Below are 10473 nucleotides of genomic sequence, written 5' to 3' on the forward strand. Positions count from 1 at the left end.
TACTTTGGTGGTACTTGTTAATAATCTGTTTGCAGCAGGTACAGAGAGCATGGTTTCCACTCTGTGCTGGGGGATTCTGTTCATGTCACGATATCCTGAGATCCAGAGTAAGTCTCCTAAGATTCAGGGCATTGTCTGAAGGAGAGGAAGCAGAAATCTGTTGGATTGGACAATGCAGAATTCTAGAACCATCCTGGATACCTTTAATTTGTACCCTTGAGGAGAGTTTGTACCTTTAGTCTCCTTGTGATAAAAGAAAGCAGATTTGCTCTCTAAACATCCTGAGATGATCTGACGGGTCCCCAGAGGAGTCTAGGAATAGAGGACTGGGGGTGGAAGCAATGTGGGGTAAAGATGAGTCAGAACTCAAGAGTACTTGGGTTTGACTTTCATATTTAAAGAAAGTGGAGAGACTGTTCCAACAACCTCTCCCACCACGGACCCTAACCATTCTCTTTTATCCAGAAAAGGTCCATGATGAGATTGCCAAAGTCATGGGGTCCACCCAGCCTTGAATGGCACACTGAACTCAAATGCCGTACACAGATGCTGTCATTCTCGAAGTGCAGAGATTTGCTGATATCCTGCCCACAGGCTTACCCCGAGCAACCACCACAAATACTATATTTAAAAAGAACTATATTCCAAAGGTAAGGGTTTAAGAAGGGGGATGAGGGGAGAGGGAAAGAACATCAGAATGCTGCTCAAAATCACAGAAGTGCTGAGATGAGCTGTCAGGCAATCTCTGCCCTCCCTCTGGTCCCTCCATCCTTCCTTCTTCTTCCCTCCCTCCCGGTCTCCCCTCACCCCAGCCATTCAACCAGAGGTAACGGAATGTCTACATACACAGTAGGTGATATTTGCTCAGTGTGACTTTATAAAGTATGATTAATTTTTATGTCATAGCTGAGAAAGTTGGGGTGGCTTATTTTTGAGGATTTGTTTTGATGGGCTTATTAAATTTAGTATGTCTGCTGTCACAGTCTCTGGAGATAAAAGATCAAGCCTTTTGGCACCCCCAAACCCACCAGAAAGGCTCACAGTCACCAAATGAGGACTTTTAAACTCCCACCACATGAATTTATCAAAAGTTAAATAACATGCTGTTATCACACCACAGATACATCGTTAAGTCAGAATTTGTTCCTAGTTCTGAATCCAAGGTTTGTGTTTTTCAGCAGGTACCAGATGAAAATTTGTTAGAGTATATGAATACCCTGCTGCTGCTGCTGCTGCTGCTGCTAAGTTGCTTCAGTCGTGTCCGACTCTGTGCGACCCCATAGACAGCCTCCTACAAGGCTCCTCTGTCCCTGGGATTCTCCAGGCAAGAACACTGGAGTGGGTTGCCATTTCCTTCTCCAATGCATGAAAGTGAAAAGTGAAAGTGAAGTTGCTCAGTCGTGTCCGACTCTTAGCGACCCCATGGACTGCAACCTACCTCAATCTCAAATGCCATCTCCCCCTTCTCTACTTCCTGTTCCTTCTAGAATACACTGCTTCTCTAAAATTGCCAACTGAGTCATCGTATGTCTCTAAGAGCCACCTTTTTAGGAAGGAATTTCATCTTTGTCATTAATAACACTTTTATCTCTAGGGCACTGAGGTCATCTTTTTGTTGACCTCTGTACTTTGAGATCAAACACAGTGGGAAAACCCAGCCACCTTTAACCCTGAGCATTTCCTTGACTCTATCGAGAAGTTTATCAAGAAGAAAGCTTTCATATCCTTTTCAGTAGGTAAGGCATCTTACTTTAGAAAGGTGATTCAAAAAATCTGGAGATATTTGGCCCTGGCTCAAGGTCAGGGCTAAGGTTCTGTAATTTGCCACGTGGCACTAAACTTCAGAAATATGGAAAAGTTCTCCCCCAGCTTTCAGTTGGCTGTAGGACATTGGGCATTGGAATGACATTTTCTTATGGAATCCTAGAAGATTCCTTGTGGCTAAGGCTAGCGCAGAGCCTTGGGAATTTGAAGAGAAAGTTGAGCAGGGCAACCACAGGTAAATCCATTTCATCTATAAAAAGCCTTACTTTAATTGTGCAAATATCAGTGTTTCTTTTAGAATTTCTTCTTTCTTTTTTTGCAGTATAGTTGATTTACAATGTTGTGTTAGTTTTAAGTGTACAGAACTATGATTCAGTTAAATATATACATATATCTATTCTTTTTCAGATACTTTTCCCTTATATGTTAAGCTGAAACTCCAGTACTTTGGCCACCTCATGTGAAGAGTTGACTCATTGGAAGAGACTCTGATGCTGGGAGGGATTTGGGGCAGGAGGAGAAGGGGACGACAGAGGATGAGATGGCTGGATGGCATCACTGACTCGATGGACGTGAGTCTGAGTGAACTCCGGGAGTTGGTGATGGACAGGGAGGCCTGGTGTGCTGCGATTCATGGGGTCGCAAAGAGTCGGACACGACTGAGCGACTGATCTGATCTGATAGGTTATTACAACATTTGAGTATAGTTTGTTGTGCTATAGTGCTATACGAACTTATTCCAGTTTTTAAACATCTTGACATTTCCCCCAATAATCCATATTTTAAAAATAGTACTAGCCAAATACTCTTCTTCAAGTGCCTTAGCATGATCTAGTTTCTAGTCATACATGCAGTCTCAGGTCTGAGACTTGTGACCTCATGCTTGGCGTTCTAGTCAGAGTCCTGTTTCTTCCCACCCTCCAATGCATCACCACACCTGACTCATCTTCCCTGTGTGCCTGGCTCACTTCTCTCCATGTGTACCAGAACTTAGATACAAAGATGTCATACGAAGGTGAGACTTCCTTTAGCTCACTTTCCTATGGGTTCTCATCACATACGTGGTTTTACCTGTTATAACCTGTTTCACATTAAAACCTTAAAATTGTCTCCCTCAGGGGAGCTCTATTAATTTTCTATTTCCAATGCTTCAACTAGCAGACAGAGCCTATAAAACTCACAAGAGGTTGACTGACTCACACATTCTGAAGGAGAAGAAATCACACATGGATGGTTTCCCTCTTTGTCCACACCATTTTTTCAGATTTTTGATCTGTCTTATAACCCTTCACTACCATCCACCTCTCTAGGTCCCCTCTCTAGTGTGCTGGGGAGTCACTGGCCAAGATGGAGCTTTTGCTTTTCTTCATGAGTCTCCTGCAGAAGTTCACCTTCCAGCCACCCCCTGGGGTCTCCCATCTGGACTTGGACCCAACCCGGGATACTGGTGTCGTCATCCAACCAATGCCTCATAAGATATGTGCTCTGCCCCGAGCCAGGGTCTGCATGCCAGCTACTGTCCCAGTTCTCTGTTATTTTGCGGTCCTTTGCACTGACTGCACTGTTCTGCACCTTGACAGCTGTGTACTCTGCCGAGTCCTTCACTGCTTCAGCAGGCAGTCACATCATCCCAGAGGCCTCTGGTGTTAAGTCAGATTGGGTTCCTCTGTTAATCTCTGCAGCAAAAACCTCCTTACTGCCATTCTCCAAGACAGTACACATCAACACAACATTTGACAAATAGAACCTACTAGTGCCATAAGGTTTTGCCCTTTAGTCCGAGAAACTGTCCTTTTCCTCCAAGGCATATGAGACATCTATGTATTACTAGCTCTAATTGCTTGGGGCAGGGCAGGGGGTGCAGTTTTAATTGGTTGGTGCAGGGGAGGGGGGTGCTGTATAATGCTTTGTCTAGAATGCTCATGAATATCTTTAAAACTGCAGTGAAGAAAATTTAACTCTTAAGCGAGGGTCCCATTAAACATAAGATATTGGCTTCATTCATTGGTTCAGTCAATATAGGATGACTAATAACAGATCATTGCTTGTGAGTATGACCAATTTGCTGAGGTCAGAAAATGAGGCTCCTGCTTCTGACATAACTGGAACTTGAAGACCACCCCTCTTCTCTATGTTCAGTGCTCTGAGTCCCAGTAAAGTCATACCCAAGGGACCTATGAGCAGAATAAAGAAATCATTGTCAGTTCCCGTGAGACACAAAGCGTCTTTAGCCTTTACAAATCAAATGGATGTCCCTAATATCAATATAAATGACTCTCCCCTGCTCTTATCTGATTCCTATCAAAGCCAAAATTGCACTGGAAAGGGTTAAACAGTAAAAGAAGGTTTTATTTAAGGCTATTGCAATAGGAGAGAGAGGCCAGAATTTAGTCTGAGCTCAATTCAACTGAAACAAGGGAGGGAAAGGTTTTTAAGTGCTAACGTGAGCTAGTGGATTCAAGGGATTAGATCTGATAAACAGAGTGCCTGAAGAACTATGGATGGAGGTCCATAACATTGTACAGGAGGCAGTGATCAAAATCATCCCCAAGAAAAAGGAGTGCAAAAAGGCAAATGGTTGTCTGAGAAGGCCTTACAGGTAGCTGAGAAAAGAAGAGAAGCAAAAGGCAAATGAGAAAAGGAAAGATATATCCATCTGAATACAGAGTTCCAAAGAATAGCAAGGAGAGATAACAAAGCCTTCCTAAGTGATCAATGCAAAGAAATAGAGGAAAACAATAGAATGGGAAAGACTAGAGACTTCTTCAAGAAAATTAGAGATAGCAAGGGAATATTTCATGCAAAGATGGGCACAATAAAGGACAAAAACAGTATGGACCTAACAGAAGCAGAAGATATTAAGAAGAGGTAGCAAAAATACACAGAATTATACAAAAAAAGATCTTAATGACCCAGATAACCACAATCATGTGATCACTCACCTAAAGCCAAACATCCTGGAGTGCAAAGTCAAGTGAGCCTTAGAAGGCATCACTATGAACAAAGCTAGTTGAGGTGATAGTATTCCAGCTGAGCTATTTCAAATCCTAAAAGATGATGCTGCTAAAGTGTTGCACTCAATATGCCAGCAAATTTGGAAAAATCTCAGTAGTGGCCATGGGACTGGAAAAGGTCAGTTTGCATTCCAATCCCCAAAAAAGGCAATGCCAAAGAATGTTCAAGCTACTGCACAATTGCACTCATCTCACAAACTGGCCAAGTAATGCTCAAAATTCTCCAAGCTAGGTTTCAACAGTATTTGAACCGTGAACTTCCAGATGTTCAAACTGGATTCAGAAAAGGCAGAGGAACTAGAAATCAAATTGCCAACATCCGTTGGATCTTCAAAAAAGCAAGAAAATTCCAGAAAAACATCTACTTCTACTTCATTGACTATGCTAAAGCCTTTGACTGTGTGAATCACAACAAACCGTGGAAAATTCTTCAAAAGATGGGAATACCAGACCACCTTACCTGCCTCCTGAGAAACCTGTATGCAAATCAAGAACCTACAGTTAGAACTGGACATAGAACAACAGACTGGTTGCAAATTGGAAAAGGAGTATGTCAAAGCTGTATATTGTCGCCCTGCTTATTTAACTTATATGCAGAGTTATGCAAAATGCTGGGCTGGATGAAGCACAAGCTGGAATCAAGACTGCCGGGAGAAATATCAATAACTTCGGATATGGAGATGACACCACCCTTATGGCAGAAAGCGAAGAGGAACTAAAGAACCTCCTGAAAGTTAAAAGGGAGAGTGTAAATGCTGGCTTAAAATTCAACATTCAAAAAATTAAGACCATGGTATCTAGTCCCATCACTTCATGGCAAATAGATGGGGAAACAATGGAAACAGTCACAGACTTTATTTTCTTGGGCTCCAAAATCACCACAGATGGTGACTGCAGCCATGAAATTAAAAGACGCTTGCCCCTTGGAAGAAAAGCTATGACCAACCTAGACAGCATATTAAAAAGCAGAGACATTACTTTGTTGACAAAGGTTCATCTAGTCAAAGCTATGGTTTTTCCAATAGAGTTGGGCCATAAAGAAGGCTAACCACTAAAGAATTGATGCTTTTGAACTGTGGTGTTGGAGAAAACTCTTGAGAGTCCCTTGGACTTGCAAGATCAAACCAATTAATCCTAAAGGAAATCAGTCCTGAATATTCATTGGAAGGACTGATGCTGAAGCTGAAACTCCAATACTTTGGCCACCTGATGCGAAGAGCTGACTCATTGGAAAAGATCCTGATGCTGGGAAAGATTGAAGGCAGGGGGAGAAGGGGACGACAGAAGATGAGATGGTTGGATGGCATCACCAACTCAATGAGCGTGAGTTTGAGCAAGATCCAAGAGTTGGTGATGGACAGGGAAGCCCAACATGCTGCAATCCATGGGGTCTCAAAGAGTCAGATACAACTAAGGGACTGAACTAAACTGTGAGCTAGTAGAAAAGTCCTGGAGTGCGGAGTGTGGTCAATGTGTCCTGCACACTGAATTATTCTTTCATTTGCAAATATTATTCTCTGATTCTAGATCTGTGTTTGCTCATTTTTACCAACAGAAGTTAGGCTCCTACTCACCCTCAGAGCCTGGGAGATAGGGACACTAAGTTCCTTAGAGGTTATATTTCCACGGGATGTCTCCAATGTCCTTGAGACATCCCTGTATTGTAAAACTGGCAAGAGATTTTGAAAAATATTTACATTTTAAAGGGGCTGAGAAATAATTCATAATTAAAAGTGTTCTCAAGTAAATTCTCTAAGGAAAAGGGAGGTTAAGGTCTAGAGTCAGAAACTAGCCTGCTTAAGGTTAATCAAGGAGAGAAAAGTACTAAGGCCTTGGTCACCCCCAATCCAGCATTCTCCACAAACCCTTTTTAGAATGAGTCAGATGGGGGACTTTCCTGGTGGTTCAGTGGTTAAGAATCCACCTGCCTATGCAGGGGACACGGGTTTGATCCCTGGTCTGGGAAGATCCCAGGTGCTGTACAGCAACTAAGCCCTTGTACCACAACTACTGAGCCGTATCCTAGACCCTGTGTTCCAACACGAGAGAAGTCGCCACAGTGAGGGGCCCACGCACCGCAACTGGACAGCAGCCTCCACTCACCACAACTGGAGAAAGCAGCAAAGACCCAGAGCAGCCAAAAATAAATAATAATTTAAAAAGAAAGGATGAGTCAGACTGGGGAATACTCAGGTACCTTGGCTTCCCAGTGGAACTAAATGATTAAAAAAAAAAAAAAAATGGGGCTTGCTAATTTTAATTTGTTTAAGCATATTCAAGAGACAGCTGCATTTTCTGACTTGCCCATAATACATAATTGGTGTTCAATAATATATAGTTAATTCTAAATCTAAAGTCAAAATTAATTCATGGACTGCTTTCTTTTACAGAGATCAACAGAAATAGCTTTGATTCAAAATCAGGAATTTGAGTTCTAATTCCAATCCTTTCAGTTCCCCATTTTTATGACTTTATGACTACATATTGGCAGAGGGATATTTAGTGAATGTGACACCAGAAGCAGATGATTTTTAACATTAATATGAAAAATGATATTCAATAGTAATCATACAGTAAACAATTTTGATCCTTTGGTGAGTCTGATATAATTATTATATATGAAGAACTGTCAAGCAGCTAATACACTTTAATACAACTGTCTAGTTTTTATATTTAGTAGAAATGTCTACAAAAAAACCCAGAAACTACTAAATTATACCACTCATGGAATGTTTTCCTGATTCATTCTTTAAAAAATCAATAAATAATTTCATGTTAATTACCCAAATCCAATAAAACCATTCATGGGTGAACTAAATTTGCACTTATTGAACAAAAAATATTACATTTCACTGTTTCCTTATCTAAAGTTTTATACATAAGTCACAGATAATATCAGAACTGAAGTAACTCGAGTTCTCTTTCTTAGTCACAACTCCTGTGTTACAAACTTATACTGACTCTACTGTTGAAATAAAGGAATATATAGGGGTTGGAGACACAAAGTGCATTCCAAGTGAGTAAGATTCTGAAGTCTTAGGGACTTACTGTCTAAATGAATGCATGTAGCTTATTCTGTGTGTGTGTGTGAGAGAGAGAGGATGTGTGTGTATATGTATACATGTGGTTGAGAGAGAGAGGGAGAAAGAGATTGATCGGGGCACAACACTGAGAGTTCTTATATTATCTTCCACACAGAAAAAAACAGTAAAGGAAAATAAAGATATGCTCATTGGAGGCTTACGTCTAAATTGTTCAACTTTAAACAGTAATCACAGGAATTTTTTTACAATTTAGATTAACAATAGGTTTCTTCAGAGACAAGTATTTTATTACTAAGCCTATAGTGATAATAAAAAAGCTGATAGGCTTTTAGTCAGCGTTGTCATTATTTTTAGATCTCTGAAGATGATGTACTGCTTACTTTTCACTCCTGGGATAAACCCCGCTCATTGCCTGAAGATAACTCTGTCACTGAATACAGGTCACAGAACCTCCTTTCTTCTACTCTTACATTTTAAGATTACTTTACTTGTTAAGTTTGTACATTTTCCCATCCAGTTGGGATGTTGGGATGGAAAGATTGTAAAGCCTGAGCCTATATAACCTCTGGAATCTTAGTCAATGTTGAGGCTGGCTTGGGAAGTCCATAGGCTGGCAGATGGCTTCTTTCTGAAATGCGGACATCAGTGGTCAGGGAATCTTTACACAGGGTGTCTGTGTTCACAAGTCTTCCCTTAAAGTCCTTTGGTTTAAAAATCCTCTGGTGCCCTATATACCTCCTTGTCTCCCTCCCAAGTAAGCTGAATTCAGGGTATTCATTTGTACCTACTTTTTCATGGACCCAGCAGGCTTTCAAAATAAACTCAAAGTCACAAGATTTTTTAGAAGTGAGACATATGCCTAAGGATTATCTAACAGGCACGCAAATCAGCTTTAACATTCAGGGTTCTGAGCTTGGGGCAGATTTGTCCAACAAATCAGCCTTAGGATTAGGCTTGTGCACTTAATAGCCTCAGTGATCGATCAATGGATTTGCCCTCTGCCTACACGGACGCTGTGCAGTTCTTATTTTACTCTCTTAAGGTGGCACTAATCCGTTATACAGCATTTTGGGTGTCAACAGTCAGGGCTGAACTATGCCAGAGTATAGTTCACTCCATAAAGAAACTCCTCACGATGCTGCATTCTAAGAATTATAATGTGATTTTCTCCAAAAAAAGAATTCTGTGACTGGACCTTCCAGAATTCTGAAACTGGGTCTTCTAGTTTCTGTCTTCAAGATGAGTGATGAACACTATAAATGGACAATAGTCAGATCACATGTGATAATAAAAAAAAAATAAGACAGAAAAATAGTCTTAGTAAACACCACTGGTTTGAGAAACTGACCTCAAGTCCTCCGAAACAAAAAGTGAGTTTTTAAGCACTGAGGTTAGTTGGTCTCTGAAATTTTGAAGCTGGCTCCTGACTCCCTTGCAGAAACTAGGACTTGGGGCCCTCATCTTTCTAGATTATATTTCAAAGGAATTGCTTCTGGTCCTTGAGACAGACAGTCCTGCTCCTGGGTTGTAAAACTGGCAAGAGGTTAGGAGATTTATATCTCAAAGGGGCAGAGAAAGAAATTTACAATTGCAAGTTTTCTCAAGTAATGCTGAAATGGCTGCAAGATCCTATGGTCTTCCCGCCGACATCCTCCACTTGCCTTTTGTCTGTGGAAAAACTTTAACCAAAGAACGAGTTTAATCAGAGAACTGGGAAAACACAGGAGCAAAGAAAAGCAGGACAAAACAATAATAGTTTAGCTATTAATACTAAGCAAAGTTAAGGACCTTTAGTTGCTTTTTGAGGGTTATAGATAATATTCTGAGCCATATCCTGTGAGCAGTGTTGCAGATACTGAAATCCCCACCAGGCAGAAGCTAACTACATGATGACTAGACTGTAGCCATGACTTAAGCTGCCACAGTTCCAAGTACTGGCCTCAAGGAAACAAAATGACTCTGGAACTGAAGATTAACTGTACTTAATCACGATGACACGAGTCAGACCACCGATGACCAATTTCAAGATGACTGTCAGAGCTGATGGTGCTGTTTCTACACGTAGCCACCACCCTCTGTCTATAAAAGCTCTAGCCCGCTGGAGTTGTCAGTGGGCCAGCATCTAAAATAAGGCAATCTGTCCTTTCCACAAACCTTGCTTTGGAATTGGCATTTGAGTGGCCAGCAGCCTGATCCCACTTTCAGTTAAAATGATCTAAGGAAAAGGCGCTCAGAAGCTATAGTCAGGAAAAAACCTGAAGTTTAGCTTGAGCTGAGAATAAAATTAACATCATCTTGGTCACTATAAAAGTTTCCCTCTACCATGCCTGCCTTCCCTCCCCTGTCCAGTACAGGTGATATTAGCTGACTCCCTTTCTATGACCAAGCTCTGAATGAACAGCCTCTGTTGTATTTTTTAAGGCTGCAGCCTCCTGAAAGTACTCATTGGATCTTAGAAATCTAAGTTTGAATTTAAATTAATTCCCTGCTTTGAAACTAACCAAGTCTTATGTTTTGTTAACTATTAGCTACATTGTGCCTAATAACTGATTATAATTCCCTACTCTTTCCAAAGTAAACTGGATTGTTTCTTTCCTTATCTTCATCTACAGAAACAAAGTTATAAAGGTTCACCCTCCCTAATTAAAGAG

Source organism: Bos mutus, chromosome 23 (assembly GCF_027580195.1).
Source record: "Bos mutus isolate GX-2022 chromosome 23, NWIPB_WYAK_1.1, whole genome shotgun sequence".
Lineage (NCBI taxonomy): Eukaryota > Metazoa > Chordata > Mammalia > Artiodactyla > Bovidae > Bos > Bos mutus.